This window comes from Mercenaria mercenaria, chromosome 4, assembly GCF_021730395.1.
Source record: "Mercenaria mercenaria strain notata chromosome 4, MADL_Memer_1, whole genome shotgun sequence".
Classification (NCBI taxonomy): domain Eukaryota; kingdom Metazoa; phylum Mollusca; class Bivalvia; order Venerida; family Veneridae; genus Mercenaria; species Mercenaria mercenaria.
The window spans coordinates 13,987,061-14,008,156 of record NC_069364.1 but is presented as its reverse complement, the minus strand read 5'-3'; the positions used below and the strand labels follow the sequence as shown (position 1 = coordinate 14,008,156).

Genomic DNA, 21,096 nt, shown 5'->3' with positions numbered 1-21,096 from the left:
ACATTAAACTTTAAAATCTAAAAACCTTTCCTTTAAAAACGCATGAATTTATATTGAAAATCTTTCTTATCGTTATATCCTCTATTTGGATATGTTAAGAAAAGGAAAAATAAAGATTTTAAATAATAATATTTCCCTTTCGATTACAAAAAGCAAAGTGAATTGAAATGCGATATACCAATTGCATGAAAAGAATATTGCTAAATCTAATATCAAATACTCAATAGGCGTATTCTGAATCAACAAATCGCAATTCAATCGTAAATGCATATACCCTGATTAATTAAGTCTGGTGCTTATCATGCCCACGATTTAGAATTGGGTATATAAAAATTCTTGCATAAAAACTACTTTTTTCACTGCATCCGCCCATGTATTAACGGGAGAAAAATCGTGTGCTAACAAGGCAATTCACGTGCTGTTAATACCCGATTTTTATTTTTGAAATGCTTTCCCAGGGACGTATCTGTATATACTGTGTTTCTCGATAAAGCAATTTATTCATGCAAAGTTTAGACTCACTGCGAGATTTTGTTCTTCATTGCATATAAATTTATGATATACAGAACCACAAAATTTCAGATTTACATTTCAATACCTTTAACACATATAATGGGCGGATGAGAAAAGAAAATGTGTGCTTTTATCTAATATCAGCGTAAATATGTGGAAAATTAAAACGCTTGTAAGGATTAGTTTACTTCTTAATTTTTGTTCTTTACTGACTTTATTTGTGTTGTTGCGTTTGCATGAGCTAGGTTCACACTATTTTATCAGTTGCAAGTATGGCATAAATAATGTTTTAATATGCTTGTCTCTGTTAAAACACTCTTACGCTAGAATGACGTCACGTTAACGTGCGGTGACGTCAAAGTTTTTTTTGCGACCAAGAAAGAGCGCTTCTATATTTTATCTACTGTTTTAGATTAAAGACATATTAGAATCGAAATAATTTATAGCAAAGGAGTGTTTTAACACTATTTGTACACTCGGGCGGTAATACGTCGTACAAATAATTACACTCGGGCTGCGCCCTCGTGCAATTATTACGCCCGACGTATAACTGCCCATTGTGCATAAATAGTGATAAAGCACTCTTTTGCTATAAATCATTTCTTAATTTAATGGATGCAGTTATTATTCGTAGCTATCCAGAAGCTGACCTTGGTCACTTGTATGGAACCCTTGTATATTGCGATCAGTTTCCACAATGTTGCCTGTCTGTAGAGGTGACAGTGATGCTAGCATATGAGCCAGTGGTGTTGCTTTCTTTGTTCATTTCTTAGCTATTTCCTGTTATTTGTATTTTGCACAAGCTATTGAAGATACATATGTGTATCAATTTCTATCATCCGGTGTTGTTCTCTACATTTCATGGTAGAAACACACGTATCATCACATTCCACAATACGGCGTAACTTTCTACATCCTTTTTCCAGCATTTTATGTTATTTTTGCATGTAGAGGAAGATACATACACAACATAACTTTGTTATATACATAATATAACTAGCTGACAGTATTACATTTTTACACAATATTAGTCACTTATATTGAAAATTTTATTTAAATTTTTTCTGTTATACTGCATATCTCAAACTTCAAGAAATTCAGTTCTTTTAGATATATCCATAGCTCACGTTCAGTGCTCACAACATAGATCTGTGATCACTCTCTTTTACTAATTCCAATTATCATAAACGATACTGAGTTACCACATTTCATACATTTCTAAACTGACTTGCAGTAAATGCAATGAAATAAGGGGTTACATCGGTTTAAATGTAATGTATTGTAACACAACCATACATACACCTCTATATAGTAATGGTTTGAAAAGTCTGTTTTTGTTTGTTGTTGTTGTTGTTGTTGTTGACTTGGAAATGACCTACTGGATAATTATCCTTGTTTTCTAGCTTGTCTATGTCTTTGAGTTTTCATTCAAGTTCCTTTTATCCCAACATTTCATCAAATTATGTTACTGTGGTAGGTTGATGTCCTTGCAAGACGTAAACAAGTAGTTATATTACATAATTCAGTTTGTATATGAACTCATAGTATACTTACCCCGCCCTCTTTGCTCAATAGGGAGAGCGCAGATCTACGGATCGCGGTGTCGTGAGTTCGATCCTCAGGCGAGGCGTATGTTCTCCAGGGCGATTTGATAAAAGGCAGTGTGTCTGAAATCATACGTCCTCCACCTCTGATTCATGTGGGAAAGTTGACAGTTACTTACAGATTATTAACTAAAATACTGTAGAAAAACGGCGTTAAACCCAAAACAAACAAACAAACATAGTTGGTTATAAATTGAGTGGCATTTGAATTCTTTTCCGCGATATTGCAATACAAGAGACAATAAGTAGACTGCGGCGAATGTTTTTTCCAACTACTCTCCTTAAGAGAAGGATTTCCGAAGTAAATGCCAGCTTTTAGATACTGTCATAATTCCAAAGAAAAATATCTAAACTGTTGCGAACACATACATAAATATGATTAAATTTTAAAATTAATAACAACAAAGGACCCACGCAGTATGCGATCCTACTACGAATTGAAACCGCAGCCATAACCTAAAAATAGATATACCTCCCACTTGTCCTTATCAATTTCTTATCAATTCGTAATACTATTTGGTCAGATCGCCACTTCAGTCTATGTACAATACACTTAACAAATATTCTAAAGCAACATTTGTATTTGCCAATATCTGTGAAATTAGTCGAAGAACAAGATGGTATTAATACCATGTACAACTTTCAAGACAGCAGTGTAGCTATTGTCATTTCACAAGCATGTGCGTAAATATAAGACAGATAATATTTGACCATCTTCGACATGACACAGTGAGGACACTATTTTCGCTTCACTGTAAATTTTAGACATAAAGTGTATTTCTATGACTTTTTAAAATGGGATGAAGTCTTAAAATGATATCATGACATGGCTTGTTTTCTATGCTCAATATACATACTAAATGCAAACATTTATCTAAAGTTCGAAGGAGCAGAGTACTTTCATTATATATTTATTGGTTTTGCTTTTTTATTTCAAGCTGTTATAAGAATGTGGCAGACTTTTCATTTATTGGCTGCAGCCATTAACTTAGTTATCCGGAAGACGATTATGGATAGAAATTTTTGCCTATTATGGCCAGTTTTTACAAAGCTGGTTGTCTGTAGAGGTGACAATGGTGCTCGTATATAAATCAAAGGTGTTGTTCTCTTTGTTCGGTCAGTTGAATTATTCATGAAGTCCTTGATGTAAGACAGATACTTTTGTATCATTTCTTTCATGTCCTAGTTCTAGATTTCTGTGACATTTTCTATATGTAACGTTAAAAATACGTATCATTACTTTTTATATTTTCGTGTCGGCTACGACAACTGATGTTAGAAAAGATACGTATTATGATTTTGGAATATCCTGTTTCCATCATTACCTGTCATTTTCTACAGAAAAGTTACGTATCAAAACTTTGGTATGTCCTGTATCCATTATTACGTGTCAGTCTCATCACTTTGTTATACTCCGTTTACTGCACTCTTCTATCATGACTAAAGAAACTCAGCTTTCAGTTGAAACTTAGAGCTTTCAACATTTTGTGTAACCTTAGCTCTTTTAACCTGGATTTTTAAAAAAACATTTTCTGTTTCGGAAATTGCTGTCATCCTTATAGACTTTTATATGAAATATAATGAATCAAACAGGTGTGTATATCACATAATATAGCATATCATATAAAGTTCGTCTTGCATGTGGCTTGTTTCATTTGACATTTCAATAACCATAAAGCTTTCGGATTCATTTAGCCAGAAAAGACATTAAATCAGTAGTAATATGCTTAAAACCTTTGATGTTACATGCAGAAAGAGAGAGATAGACACGTATCTGATACTGTCGTCTAGTCGGCATGCGTCATTCACAATAAGAAAGCAGTTGGATCATATACGGAGAAATACCATGTATCAGCATTTTAGAACATCTGGATACTTAGAAATTGCCTACGACATTCATCTCAGAGAACAGTGTAATAAATGTATACAGAACAAAAAAAAATAAGTTTATCTAATTAGCTAATATATTTTAATTATAAAAGCGTAAATATAAATATTAATAAGGAATTCAAAATACAATGCCTATGACTTAAAGCAGCAACACTACGAAAGAAGTGTTTGACATTTTTAAAACTTACATACTTAGCTTTTCCTTTTGTATCTCAGACCAAATGAAAGCTCAAACAAGAAGTAAATTGTTTAAAATTTAGGCCATGTGCACAGACAGGTGCAGGGATACAGTTGCTGTTGGCCGTCAATACCGTAGCAAATATCTACTTTTTATAAATGGTACAATCATGAAAGAAATGCTGATATTCTCTGGTTGTTGTTCTTTATTCAAGGCAATTGTTTGCTGTTAGCCATTCCCGTATAACAATTTAAGCGTTTAGAAGTTTGCTTAGTAATTGGTCATGAAATTGTACATGCAAATAAGCAGTTATTTTTAATTAAAAAACGAAATCTTCATAGTTTGATTACAAAATTGATAATATAATTTTATGTTACAGTTTGAGATAATAATCGAAGGCTGCGAAAAGGTGGAACGCAAAAGATTAATGTCGTGTCTAGGGTATACAATCTCAAAACCAACTATGAAATTTAGGTTGGATGAAATTTTGTGTTGTTTTCTTAGTTTTTATGTATAAATAAAAGAATTGCTCATAAGCCTAAATTTAAAATAACTTAACCTCGCTATAGAAATGTACATTGATTACTTAACTCATTTATGAATAGTTTCAAAACTATATCTAGCATTTTGATTTCCGGTGGAGTTGCAACTCTTATATACTACTTCAAGAGTTTTCAACAGTCCATGACCTAAGCTAAATTAAACAGACGAGTGTGTTCTCTTATTTTGATTAAATATGTTTTATATTTCTAAATGATAATCCTACTGCCCTTAAACCATTGAAGCACTTTCTTTCATCACATTTGACGATGATGAAAACTAATTTAAAACTTAAGTAAAATTTGTTAATGTCCTTTTTCCAAATACACGTATGTCCCATGTTATCGCTTGAAAGCATTCAATACAAACTTCAAAAGAAGTTGTTTACACAGTTAATGATTACTAAACGCAATTTATATGTATGGATTGTAAAATGTTATTTTTTTACAGAGAACTGAACTTCATTAATCTATCATAATCTCTGCCCATCTAGGTATTACAATTTACCAGTTACAAATTTGAGACTCACATTTATTAGGGCTCCGCCTTTTTGCGGAATCACTACAACAATCACTATTTCCGCTTGTCCGACTGTTAATGCGTCCGTCCGTCTGTTTTTCCGTGTCTAGATACCTTCTCCAGGCTATGACTTGTACAAGAACCATAACTTTACCTTGCTGACCTTTTGAATTAGCTCCTTTATTGAATAACTGAATTTAATTGTCCAAAATTGACTATAAGTATGAAAGTGGAGAAGAAAAATTAATTTAAACTGCATACGGGAACAGAGGGCATTCACAAAAAGAACTTTGATTCTTATTTGTCTCAGTTTTCAATTATCTCCCCTTATTGTTGTTACACGTGCCATACAGATTATTAGAGAAATGTTTAAAGCGTTCAGTACTACTTATATAAAAGCACATATTTTATAGATTGCCTATAAAGATATCATGGTAGACCCGTCTAAAATGTGTTGTTTTGTTTCTAAACACATAGTTCGGGATAAGTTGGACTGAAATACTAATTGATTTCATTTGAAATCCCATTTATCATGTAATTCAGAAACATAAACTTGTGACAAAAATGTAATTTTAGTAATATCATTGCTTTCATCATAAGGTTTTCTTCTACACGGATTATTAGTTTTTATTTTGCAATTTACGAATTGAAGCATAATATGTTTGATTTATATGAAACGTGTTTGCATATTTCATCAACGTGCCAACTTAAGCCCAATTAATGATTTTAAGATGTAAACTTCAATCTTCTGATCAGTAAATTCATAAACAACATAATAGGGATGTTATATCGATCGCACAATAATTTGCAAATTTCTGTTTAAGTCAAATAGGTCGAGTTTTCGAAAATAGAGAGTCAAATCTAACCGTTTTTAATCCGTAAGAAGATTTTTCAGAAATATAAAACACAAGCAAACAACAAAGTAGCAGACTCGGTTTGACCAAGCCTGTTAATGAGAAAAAAAAGCCCTCCGACACCGTCTGAATATTAAATTAATTCCAGTGTCCCAAATGACTAAAAATAATAACACTCATATTGCATTTCTTTCCTCATTTCCTTGATAAAACATAAATAATAGCGGTTACAGTCTTAGCGACTGCTGCTTCATCTATAAACATACATACATATTGTTACGTTTCGTACAGTAGCTTCTGTAGTATGTTTTCGATAGAGAAGAATTGAGATTATGTCATTTCTTAATAAAATGTGTGAAAAGATCCTTTGGAAGCATAGCACGCAAGCAAGAAACATAATAGCAGACTCGATTTGTTTTCGGTTTGTTCATGAGAGATAATGGAATGTACAACACCCCTTACGTTCACTAGCACCGGCTTAAGCGGATTTCTATTATAGTAAAACCGAGTGTTCTCCATTCCCCCATAGGACTAGAAAATATAATATCACCCAATTATTATTAGGCCACTGAGAAGGTTTCTAATAAGACAAAAACTGGATGCTTTTCGTCAAAAAGACATATAACTTTACTGATCTAAGCAGCACATTTAATGTAAAAATCTTACTCATCTTTGAGATCTAGTCTTTGAACTTTCGTATGCAAAGGTATATCAGACTGTTAGAAAGGTCGTGACCAACCGTGTGAAACCGTTTGAACATCTCGCAGTTTGATAAACCTTTTGTATGAGAAGGTAAATATTAATGCGACCGGTGTTAAAAGCGGTTGACATCTTCATAAAAATAAGAGTTAAATAATCAGTGATAGCGTTGTATGGACATACAGGAGGTCAGTAAACTTTGACTAGAAGCGTTCTGATAGCAAGCAAACTAAAAGCAACGATAACAATATGAATCAAAGAAACACGTGATGGAAATTGCAAAAATATGATTGCTACAGCTAGGGATATACATGCTAGAAACTTTGCAGACTTTTATTCAGTTGCATGACTAACGAAAAATATTTCTTGTCAGTTTCTTACATAAACGTTTTACTAAGAATTGAGCTGCTCCTAAAATCTTTGTCTATATATTTAGGTGATGAGTATGTTTTTATGTCAGGTACAATAGCATACTCTTAGTATTAGTTTATTTTAGGAATGTTTCTGTAGATGTACAGTAATAGCTGATAAATGTCTTGTTTATTTAAATTTACCTCAATAAACAACAAATAATAATGATGTTGCGTCATTACAATTTACATATTGTTATATGACGGTACTAAGTTCGAAGATTCTAACTCAACGATGTGTTTCAATGTTAGACTGTTCCTTGAAATTTAACGAAACAGATGATAAGCATGAACGATTTTCTATGCAAGTATGCGTCAGTACAGAATAAAACATATCACCTTTGTTAAATACAAAATCTGTATTTTGCAAGTTGCAGTATACGAAAGTATACATTCTATTGCACTGATATATTAATCAGCTATAAGGAAAGCTTGTACTTTAAAAGCTTCAAAATGCGAAAGAAAGCACTTTTTGAATTCAAAATTTGTTTTTAACCATCATGCAGCCTTATGCAACATATGAATATTGAACAACATTGCAATATTGAATATGTACAGGTCTACAAGCAGACCAATAAATGTCCCTTTTATTACTGCATACATACGGAGCATCACCAGTGCTTTAGCTAGATCATTGATCACTTAATAGCATTTTTGTCTTACGAAGCCTGTATAGCGGCACATGTCAGTCACAGTAATCATGCCTTTACCTATTCAATATTTAGAGCGCATGAGAGATACCATTAAAACATGAAAAGTGACGGAGTGTATACCCCGCTGTTGCATGCAGAAATTGCTTAGGCATATAAAATTATAATCTTCACGACAGGTGAGTACTAGCATCTAAAGACGTATTATCGGGTCTGAAAAGTGACTTTGAGTCCATGGAATATTTGATAGTCTGACATTTAGTAGCTGATTAACTTTCAAATGTGATTTTTGTCCTTGTATCCTTTCAAATGCATTTACTTGAAGTGTTTAAAATATTTTACAATGTAAAAAATGAAAATGATGTTGTATTTAAAAATTTAAATGGAAGTAATCAAGGAGTTGCAGTAAACATCTGACCAAATACTACTTAGTTTCAAATAAATAGAGGTCATACATTTTGTCAAATTTCATTTTCTTTTTCTTTTTGTTGTTTTTTGTTGTTGTTTTGTTTTGTTTGTTTTTTTTATATTATTTTTGTTCTGTGTTTCATCTTCTTTCTTTCATTTTGTAGTTTTCGTTGTCTGATTTGATAATGAGAGCATTATGCCGTCCAATACATTTATAAATTTGACATAACTTTAAAATACACTTTTATACAGGATCTAGAAGTACACATTCATTGAAATATATAGATAGATGCGTCATTTGCAGCGATCGATACGTAATATATACGGTACACTGCACTGTCAATCTCATTTAGGTTGTGAAGGAACGTTCGGTGTATTTCAGGGTTGTATGTAGTGTTTACATATATATACGTGTTTTAGAATATAAATGAACACAGGTGAATTGTGAACATATACGTTGTAAAACCAGTATTTTACCTTATCCAAGGTCAAAGTATTAAACGCTGCGTTTACTAAAGAGGAAAAAACGAAAGTGACATATAAGCATGATAAATCTTATTAATGGATAACAAGTGGTCGCAAATGTTCGTTTGGTTTAAACAGGATTCGAGAGTGCATGTAATATAGTGTATTCGTTTTGTACCATATAGTGGAATACTGTCCTGGAAAACATGTATGCATTAATATTTTATTAATTTTGTATTAATTGATTTTATATTTATTTATCATTATCTTTATTCTGATGTACAGAATGAAGCCATATTTTTGTTTTATAGACAAAATATCTAAATTTTGATATAAAATAGTTATAAATATACATGTATAACAATGACTTTTTGGTAGTATAATGAAAATAATTAAAAGCATTACAAAATATTTAAGTAACATTTCAATAATAGTTCCTACATTTATACATGAACTCGTCACATAAAAGACAAAAGGTAGGCCATAAGGACGAAGAACAAAGATGCATTTTGGTGTTAACTAACTAACTGGAATCGAATTTCTTGCATTAGATTAATAATTTATAATCGGCAGACAGACTGGGGCTGCTTTATTTGACATGTACATACCGCAGACATACTCAGTACATATAAGGCAACAGTTCTTTTATATCGATTTATAGATAAAACGCACATTGATTACTTAACTTATTCTTTATTTGATCGTTATTTTAACCGATATATCAAGTGAAGTGTCTGTCATTTACGGAAAGTATCATATCTGACATCCGGGACTAGGCGTGTGTCAATTTAATTTATGCTTGCTTCTTTTTAAATAGGTAGTCATAGATAAAAGCTATGGCCTACTGAAACCGTCCATTTTAATTTCCCGCGTTTAGGCTGTCAATACAATACAATACAATATTTCTTTATTTCGTCAAGGTTACATAACAGTAACTACAGACAATATAATAAATATAACGGATTAAACACATGTGGGTAACAAGAATATGGTGACAAAAAGTAAATTACTCTGTACTGATATAACAAACCAACCCACGCAATAACCACACCATTCGCTGCTGCATGTATTATTAATCACTGATAACGTAAATGTCGATCAAAATGCATACCAGGGGCAGGGTCAAAATCTCGTTAGTGTAATATCAAGTTGTATTTTGATTTTACTTACGTCATACTAGTATTATCTTGTTATAAAACCTCCCTCTGGACGGATCCATAATGACAAAATGTACAAGACACGACATCGTGCTTGTACGAAAGATACCCATTTTTATGAATTATGGTGAATCAAGTATTCTTCAAGAAACAGGAAGTAGGATTAAGTAATTTTACCAATTTATTTGTTATGTTTATATGTGATTGAAGAAACACATGTTTCAATCTTTTATTATGCCCTTTCTCTATCGTTACATGTTAATTTCTGCATATAATTTAAGCAGTTTTACTTTACTAAAGAGTTATAAATTCATTGTATCACTAGGTTTTTACGCCGTACCATTTAAAGATACATTTCAATACTCCCCTCTAACACGTATCATTTAAGTTTTTTATCAATTAAAGTATGCATAGATTTGTACGTACATACAGGGCAATTTAAATACTAAAGTTAGTATACGAATTTTTCTCTAAGAAACAGGTTACAGTCGTGATGAGTCTGTAGTGAGTCATCAAATGCATTAGTTTACAAATGTCATTGCTTACAAACATCAGTGGTAAATATCCATCAGGAAAAGCCATTCACTATCAAGTCTTATATACCATTTGGTCATGATTTGATAAATACAAAAGACAAAGATTTGATGCATGTACAAATCTACATTTACATCGCTATTTAATTCAAAGTTGACCAAATAATCCTTATTTACAAACTGTATAAATTGCCATTCAACATTGAAATCCTTTAATATCGTTATATGTTCTATTTACAAAGATTTAAAGAAGAAAACTAAAAATATTTTAAAAATAATATTTAATATTTGGCTTACTAAGACAAACTGAATGGATCTTAAATATACATCTCAGTAATGATGACCTATACGAATCTAAATTAAATTCTAAATGTACAAACAAGCATTGTACGTGTTTCTTCCACATCGTTTTAGATAGTTTAAGCTATTTTTGTGTAAATATAAATCATTCACACATCCATAATGTACACTTTTATGGAGTTTCGTTCGTTTCTGGAAGGCAGAAACGTAGAAATTACAATTGGATCTTAGCTTTGCTTTGTCTGTGTTTGTATGAATAAAATAATTACTCAATGACTGAAGTATTCTCCATTCAACTGTTCAGATTGATTATACACGGGAACAGAAACATAATATGCATGTGTGATAGAAATTGAAAACAGATAATCATCACTTTTTCTATTTCACATTTCTGTGATAAGAACCATTTTTCTGTATGTAATTGGACACACTGTCTCTCAGCTTGTCACAACATGCTATTTTGTACATACATAATCACCTTGTTATGTCATGTTTCCTTCCGGTTTGGTGTTTTATTGTTTATTATGTCCACAGTCCAGTACTCAGTGTTATTTGCAACTGCATCGAATGAAACATTAATACCTTGCCCAGACCTGTCCTGAGTTAACGTTATTTTTAAGAAGATACATTTCTACTTTATCTACCCGCTGACTAAAAAGTGAAGAATATATTTATGTTGAAAATTATCCTTAGAATCTATAAGAAAAAGATTGATTGTAAATCTGCCATCGACCGGTTGTTTCAGCAAGAAAGTCTTTTTAGAATGTTATTTACTTGGCTAGTCATTTAGAGCCAGCCAGTTTTCAGCATTGGCAGTTTTCTCTGACAGACCTCATCTTTGTGTACATTTGGCTGTTGAAGATATATATATATAGTTAACACATAATTTCAAATTAAATCCGACACCAGTTTTGAGGGAATTCTGCTCAACCCGGGGTTAGAGGGCGGTAGAATGTATTTCCATCACCATTCGTATGGAGTTCGCATGTTTTCTATTTAAACATTACTCGTATTTAGCATCGGGAAGTACTGTTTTGTTCCAAATAGTTATATATGCATCAGTTGCAGCAACCGATATGTCGTCGTATATATTGGTTATACACTGCAGTGTCAATCTCATTAGACCACTGGCGTAACGTACAGTATAATTCACAGTTGGATGTAAATGGGATTTTGAAATGACTCAATATATTATGCAAAGGTTTATGTGGTAGAATCAGTATTTTACCTAAACCAGGTTTGATGCATTAAAGTTTATGTTTATAAAAGTGGAATATGCGAAAGTTACATATAATTATAATCAATCACATTCTAAATCGTTGGTTTGGAAAATGTCGCATATAATATAGTGTATTCGCTTTATAAACTATTTTGGGAATAACGTTCTTGGAAACATGTATGTATCAAATTTACATTCTCTTTATTACGATTTATTGTTTTTCAGTGTGACAGACAAAATCCGATTAATTTGTGAATTATTGTAATTTTATACATGCATGAGAATGAATATTTCATCTCATTACAAAAATGATTAAAAATATTATAAAATGTATAAGTAATGAAACAATAATATATATAAATAAATATAAATATAGAAATAAAAAATTGGGGCAGTAATAACGAATGACAGTGATGCAATGTGGCCTAACACCAAAGGTTAATTAATAGGAATCGAATTTCTTGCATGACGTAAATACTTTATGATCTGCAGAAACCACTGTTGCTGCTTAATGCGGACATGTACACATCGCAGACACACGCAATGCAAAAACTCCCTCAGTATCAATATATCGACAACTTAATGTCCCTTGTTTACTTAACTAGTTCGTAAGATGTTAATAAATTATAAAAAGAAAATAGAAGACATTTTACTGTAATTTTCTAACAATATCATTTTCATATGTAACACGGTCATATCCGGAGCTGGGTCTGTGGCATTCCTATTTGTGTTTCTTTCATTTTAAGCTCATATTCGTGAAACGTCTTAGTTAAGTGTCAAACGTTTTTGGCTTCAATGTCATTTCTGTTAATGCTGCGATTACACTTAGCCACGATGTCCACGATTTCCACGATTTGAGAGAAGCGTGGTGAGCGTGGGGGCTCGTGGGATCGAATCGTGGTGATCTTGAGGGAACTTGGTGGAATCGTGATGATCGTAAGGATCGTGACAAAATTTTTGACAGTCACGATTACCCCGATTTATCTTAAATCTTGAGAGAACGTGATAGAACGTGGAAATCGTTGTAGAGCGTAATGCAGCTTAACAGACCTTAACGTAGCGCATCAGACCTTGATGTTCCATCGTATGGGGATCTTGGTGAACGTGGAAACACGATTCTAAGTTCCACTAGATCTGCAGGCATCCTTACATAGTTGGCGTTGGAGCAAACATCTTCACACGTTCTGTGAAAAGTTGAGAGTATTGTCCCAGTTTGAGCCTTCGGTTTCCACTTAACCATGGTCTTACCCACCAGGTCTTAGGCTTTCTATTTCTTCTTCTCATTTCTCTCTTTTATATCCAGCCCTATGCCGTCCCTTGTTGCTGCTGCCGACGAGTAACTATTATAGGCATACACGAAAAATGCAAATTCAGCATTTTGTTCAGCTCTTTGATGCATAGCTCGTTCCTCTTTGAAATCTCTGGAGAGAATGAGAGGATGACCCATGACTCCTATTTATACTCCAATCGTGCTCAAAACGTGACAATCTTGATCAAATCGTGACCATAAATCGTAGGAGAGCTTAACAAAACTTGATAACGTGAGGGATCTAAACAGAACGTGACAAAGCGTGATAGCATATCGTGGTAATCGTAAGAGAACTTGAGAGAACGTGATGAAAATCGTGGCAGATCTCGACCAGAATCGTAATAAAACGCTGCAGGTAGTAACAAAACGTACTGAGAGCGTAAGAAAGCGTAGTATCACAAAATCCGTGCAATAAATCGTGGAGCTCCGAGCTTTTCTTTAAATCGTGGACATCCTGGATATCGTGGCTAAGTGTAAACGCAGCATAACAGAATACGTGGATATTTGTATTTGCTATATTTCTGTTTAAAGAAACCAAAATCCATGGGTTTGAAATAAAATAGAAAAACAAATGAGAAAATATTAAATTTCGATCTTACTGGTTTTTGTTTTGTTAAGATGCTTTGTAAATATGGACCCTACTCAACTGAATATTTTTTCACATGCTACATAAATGCTTCGAATCCCCACAATAACCACAGATTATTATTCACTGATAACATGAAATATCGATGAAATTTATACCAAGGGCTGGATCAAATCTGTTCCTAAGTGTAATATAAAGCTATGTTTCAAACTCATATTTACTGTCTTTTTTCAGCAGGTTATTATAATTATAATATGCTTTTAATATGGTGTTATAACCATATTAAAATATCTAATAAAATTGAATTGACAAAAAGCGATACAAGTCATCATCCTTGCACAAACGTTAAGTATTTTAAGGAAAGCATTTGATGAAGTTTAGTTGAATAGACCCATCATCATATAAAAAAAGTAAAGTAGAGTCAAGTGGTTTAAGCAATTTGAATAAAATTACAGTAACGCGTTCAGTGGATTCGTTGGTTTTATGCTCTACACATTATCCACAGGTATGATGCGCCATGTTGAGGTTACATTGTGTAATCCTTGTTTTTATCGTTTATATATTATACATACACTTATATACAGGATAATATATTATACTTTATTATACGAAAGGAAAGAACCACGGCTCAAAAACACAAACACAAATATAAGTGAATATAACAGACGATAATTGTAAAATCTGAGGTAAACAAAATAAGAAATAAAAGCTAAATTTCCTTGAAGCATTGAGTAAATCTGATGCAACCAGTGTCCATGTTAGATTATTTTAACGGAAAGGTGCAACAGACGGAGTATTTTATACTTTTCCCAAGGCTGTTTATGCATCGTGCATTAATTTTGTAGACAATATTTTAATGTTTTACAGAATATTTTATTCTCTTATAATTCTATACTGTAACTATGAATGACATTGACAGTTGTGATTTTTATTTCTGTATTTATGTTGATGTTTGCACAATTATAAATGGCTAAACTACATTACTTTTGTAAACACAAACTAGAAATGACAGTTTTCACGTATATGTAGTATTTTTCCCAAAAAAAACATACGAAAATGATATTGCGGATTCAATGTGAAATTACAAGTAATACGAGTTTCTTGGTACGCACTGTATTTAAATCTAGGATTACGCGAATAACATGCATGTCCTCTTGGAAATCTGATATTGTCCTTTTAAGGACATGGTTTTACAAGTCATGGAATTAGAAATATATAAATTCAGCAATTGTAACTTAGTATCTGGTATCGGAAGAAAAATATAATGTTCTTGGAGTAATTCCCAGGATAATGTATGGGAATATTTTATCACGCCTCGTCAGCAACAATATATTCGTAGCCGGTTCATCTATTCTATAGTACATTTCTATGCTCATTATAATGATATACAACATGATTTTCATTTAGTCAATAGGTCTTATGTCGACGCTATAAAACATAATATGCTACTCTATGAATGACAGCAAACAGAGTCTATATTCTTTTATTTATTTGAACTGTTTTGTTTTTGTTGCCAATCTTGAAATACTGAGGTTGGGTTTTAGATCGAAGTTAAGATAACAAGTATCATTCGATTAGAATAGGATTATCTTACAGTACATTGCAGACGTATGGTGCTTTATGTTGACATGTACACACCGCAGACATACACATTACGTTTAGAAGACAGTAACTTTTCTAGTATATATATCAATTTATCGACCTTGCACTTCGATTTCTTAACACACTCTTGTAACGTGCTCTTGCACACCGTAGATTAAAGAAACCTCTAATGGATTCCAGGTTTACACGGTATCCGTTTCATATTTTACAGGTGATGTTATTGTAACATTTGGCGTTTTTCGTTTGTGCTAATTTGCTTCTCGCTCTTAAATTTGCTGAGATACATTACATTACCTGCTCATATGATCTGTTGCATTTTTAGGTTGTTAAATGCCCCAAAATAACTACAACTGACACGTTTAAACGTGTAAAAATCAATGAAAATGTAAGATGAATGATATTTAAATAAACAAAAATTGTATTATCTTTTGTAATAGTGATACTACCGTTTTAAGCATTTTTTTCGACAGCCGCCCTGGGATGACATGTGTGCAATAAGCAGTAGGTAACACTGAGTATACGTATGATCCGTAAGCAGGTCCATCGTATAGGAAAATGTAAAGAAGTGTTAATTTACATCTAATGAAAACTATTTAATGCACGTCAGTATCCACAGATATGCTGCATCATAAGATTAAACTTAAACCACTGAAAAATATCATCTTATTTCTTATCTGTTACATATTTCTGATATTTACATACAATGTGCAGGGTAATTTTATGAAACATGTTGTTTCTAAACATGCCTTTAAGGAATGAAACTAAATAAACTGACTAAACTGTCGATGGATGGAGTCGTGTACCTGCAAGACATGATCATATAAACATAGGAATATATTATAACACCTAGAATCGACCCATGAATCCGATTTAAAAATGTCAGCAAACTTATATTTACAGACGACTCATACAATTTAGATTAAACTTTAAAATCTAAAAGGCTTTCCTTTACAAAAGCATGGATTTATATTGAAAGTCATTTCTTGTCGTTATATCCTCTATTTGGATAGGTTAAGAAAAGGAAAAATAAAGATTTTAAATAATAATATTTTCCTTTCGATTACGAAAGCAAATTAAATTGAAATACGATATTCGAATTGCATGAAAAGAATATTGCTAAATCCAATATTAAATACTTCAATAGCGTATCCTGAATCAACAAAATTGCAATTCAATCGAAAATGCATATACTCTGATTAATTAAGTTTGCAGTTTGTCATGCCACCATATTAGAATTAGGTAAATAAAACATTGAGCAAAAGGCATCGATACACGTAGATAAAAACATACATACTGAAGCGCCTAAAGAATTTTTCTTCATGCAAAGTTCAGACTCACTGCGAGATTTTGTTCTTCATTGCATAGAACCACTAGATTTCAGATTTACATTTCAATACCTTCAACACATATAAAGAGCGGATGAAAAATAAAAATGTGTGCTTTTATCTAATATTAGCACACGTAAATATATGGAAAATATCAAACGCTTGTAAAAATAGTTTTCTTTTTCGCCAGAGCTTTAGCAACTGGCTATAGCTCTAATATAGCTCTAAATCAACCTCAAGTCGTTTGAGTCTATGTGACCGCATCACACAAATATTCTGGACGTGTAACAAAATTGTCCCATATTTCTTTTATAATCTTGGTATTGTGTGAGTGTGTGAGCAACTGAGGACTAGACTACTGTTTTAAACAACAAAAAACAAAAACAAGCAGCAACGGAATCAAGAATAATTATGAACTTTATATTCACTTTCGAAATATTCGGAGTCATTACACTTTAGGGTTAAGGTTAGGGTTAAGGGTTAGGGCTGAAATTGGCCCCACCCTGGAGCAAACTATGTTTTACACAGAGTTTTATAGGGAAAACATTTTCTTGAACCACAATACACAGAGCTTAGATATTTGGCATGTTGCCTTGTCTAGTGGACCTCTACCAACATTGTTCAAATCATGACCGGTCTATACACAATGAAATGTTGATTCTTCAGGTGTATCGGCTGAAATATCACTCATTAAGCACTGACTATCAGTTCTTTCAGGGTTTTGATTAATTTTAGTTCTTTACTGCCTTTATGTGTATTGTTGCATTTGCATGAGCCAGGTTCACACTATTTTATCAATTGCAACATTATAAGTATGGCATAAATTGTATTTAATGGATGCAGTAGTTATTCATAGCTATCCAAAGATGACCTTGGTCATTTTTATGGAAACCTTGTGTTTTGCGATCAGTTTTCACAATGTTGCCCATCTGCAGAGGTGACAGTGATGCTTGCATATGAGGCAATAGTGTTGCTTTCTTTCTTCGGCCAGATTTCCTGTGAATTACTTATGAAGTCATTGATGTAAAGCAATAATTTTGTATCATTTCTTAGTTATTTCCTGTTTACATCAATATTTGTATATGGTACAAGCTATGGAAGATATATATGTATATCAATTCGCCATTTCCTTTTTCTTCCATCCGGTGTTGTTCTTCACATTTCATTGTAGAACCATACGTATCATCACATTCCAGAATACGGTGTAGTTTTCTACATCCTTTTCCCAGCATTTTATGTTACTTTGCATGTGACGGTAGATACATACACGTCATAACTTTGTTGTGTAGATAATATAAGTAGTTGACAGCAATACATATGTACACAATATTAGCCGCTTATATTGAAAATAAACTCTAAGTAGAAACTTTTTCTGTATCTCAAGCTTCAAGAAATTCAGTTCTTTCAGATATATATCCACAGTTCACGTATAATGCTCACCACAAAGACCTGTGATCACTCTCTTTTACCGATTCCAATAATTATGGACGATACTGAGTTACCACATTTCAAACATTTCTAAACTGCCTTGCAGAAAGTGCAGTTAAGTCTTGAACAAGCTAAGTTCTAGTTGTCAATCTGTCAGGACTTACGTCGATTCCAATGTAATATGTTGTAACACTACTATACACACACCTCTTTAAAGTAATGGTTTAAAAAGTCTGAATTTATTTTTGTTGACTTTGAATTGACTTTCCTACTGGATATTTATTTTTGTTGTCTAGCTTGTCTATGTCTTTGAGTTTTCATTCAAGTTCACTATATCCCCACATTTCATCAAATTATGTTACTGTGGTAGGTTGCTGTCCTTGCAGTTAATACGTAAACAAGTATTTATATTACCTAATTCAGTCTGTATATGGAATAGTTTGGTTAGCCCGATCGCTTAGTTCAATAGAGAGAGCGCATGAATTCGACCCTCAGGCGAGGCGTATGTTCTCCGTGGCGAGTTGATAAAAGACATTGTGTCTGAAATCATACACCCTCCACCACTGATTCTTGTGGGGAAGTTGGCAGTTACTTGCGGAAAACAGGTTCGCACTGTTTCACTATTCAGGAACACTGGTTAGGTTAACTGCCCGCCGTTACATAACTGAAATACTGTTGAAAAACGGTGTTATACCCAAAAGCAAACAAAGAAACATAATTTGGTTATAGATGGAGTGGTATTTGAGCTTATTTTCCACGTTATTGCAGTATAAGAGCCAAGAAGTAGACTGTGGCGACTGTTTTTGCAACTGCTCTCCTTAAGAGAAGGATTTCCGAAGTAAATGCCAGCTTTTACATATTGTCATAATTCCAAAAAATAAAAAATAAGCTGTTGCGAACACATACATAAATATGATTAATTTTATAATTAATACAAAAAAAGAACCCACCAAGTATAACCAATGACAAAATGTGATCCTTCTACGAATTGAAACTACAGCCATAACCTACAAATAGATACCTCCCACTTGTCCTTATCAGCTTCTTATCAATTCGTGATATTATTTGTTCAGATCGCCACTTCAGTCCATGTACAATACACTTAGCAAATAGTCTAAAGCAACATGTGCTATTTTGCCAATATCTGTGAAATTAGTCGAAGAAAATTATTGAACATTCCAAGAACAAGATGCTGTTAACATCATGTACAACTTCCAAGACAGTATTGTAGCTATTGTCATTTCACAAGCGTGTGGTTAAATATTTGACCCTCTTCGACATGACACAGTAAGGACAATATTCTCGCAGACAGTATTCTCACTTCGTTGTACATTTTAGACATAATGTGCATTTTTATGACTTTTGAAAATGGGATGAAGCCTTAAAATGACATGTTGACATGGTTCGTTTTGTTGAAAATTTATAATCTTATTGGTAACAAGTTTTTGTAAAGGTATGCTTAGTTTCAAAAATGACACTTCAGATCTTGAAGATATTGGCCAAATATTGAGAAATGTGAAAAAAAGTACTTGGATTTTCAGTGCTTGAAGTAAACGTTTGAATTATAAGGTTGTTTTATTCTGGTGCACATGCATGTAATTTTAAGCATAAAGTCACTGTGGGCTTCTTGTCATGATTAACTATTTATCATTTTCCTTCAATAATGAGATGCTTTATTCAGTGCCATACATGTTTACCTTTTTATCATTATGGGTACCATTAGATATATTGTTCGTCTTTCGGGTTGATATATTTTATTTAGATTTAACCACCAATCGGCCAGACTCAGAGCCAGAGAAATGTAGATAGATAGATAGATAATTCTTTTATTACAGTGACATTTGTACAACATAATAAATACAACAGCAAAATATAACTATTTTACAGTACAACCGGCCCAATGGGCCTATAAGTCACTATTTTATAACTTCAATTAATTTCGACATGGATCAAAAAATCTGTAGATGGCTGATTCCAACATTGGATCATCTTTAGACTAAATTTTAGTTAAAAAATATTCATATTCATCTAAATGTTTTTTTCTGTGGTCGAATGCACATGACAGGAACTTAGCCGTTTTCCTTGGATAGTCAACTAATAATGTTTTTATTAAATCAACATCTGAAAAAGAGTTTCGCTCTTAGTCTGAGATAATCCTTTGAAATGTTCTTTGCCTTAAATCATTATAAAAGTCACACATTAAGAGAAAATATTTTTCGTCTTCAATCTCATTTTTTGTACAGTATTTGCATAGTCTATTATTAAGGTCTTCGCCAATAAAACGGCCAGTTTCCACTCTATGGGCTAGGACTCCACAACGGAACTGTGCTATGACTGAGCGTTCTCTTCTGGATAGATTAAGTTAAACATAAGTTTCTGTTTCGTAATTATGTTTGAACAGAAATGTTTGTTGATTACTTAGCGAATATATGAAATGAGAAAACCACGTTTCAACTCACAGCAGTGCACGCATAGCAGTGTAAACAACCAACAAACACACAACACATAGCCAAGCAAAATACAGAACATACAAACAAAGGAACATGGTGGGCTTTTATTTTGGAACGGACAGTGGCAAGGCATAACTTGGAAACTTAAACCTGTTGATGGTGCTTACCGTACCTCACTCGTAACCCCTACTGTGTTCCAAAGACACAAGACAGTGTAAATAAAAGTTATCCCGGCCAGCTGGATACCTTACACGCGAAAAAGCTCTCGTAACTTAATAATTAAAACAAACCTGAAGACCTGTAAAAAATATTTCTCAGTGCCTTTTCAGAAGACTAGACTAGTATCATTTAGAGTCTAGTGTTTTCACTGGTTGCGTTTTTTTTTCTTTTGCATTAAACGGTACAGCTTACAGAGAAGCACCCCGTCTTATAAAACAATCATTCAAATACAAAATTC

At 32.8% G+C, this 21,096-nt stretch overlaps 1 protein-coding gene across 5 annotated transcripts in view; it reads left to right on the top strand.

Moving 5' to 3' along the window:
• The window catches only part of LOC123551048 (uncharacterized), a 100,562-nt gene that overhangs the window by 48,352 nt on the left and 31,114 nt on the right, over positions 1–21,096 (top strand). The window contains exon 1 of one of the 5 annotated variants that reach the window (XM_045339687.2): positions 8,631–8,938. The exons of 3 other annotated variants lie outside the window; for them this stretch is intronic. The gene's annotated coding sequence lies outside the window, so the exon portion shown is untranslated. Of the gene's footprint in view, positions 1–8,630; positions 8,939–11,986; positions 12,117–21,096 lie in introns of those variants that run through there. One more of the 5 variants, XM_053540522.1, reaches the window with a different exon arrangement.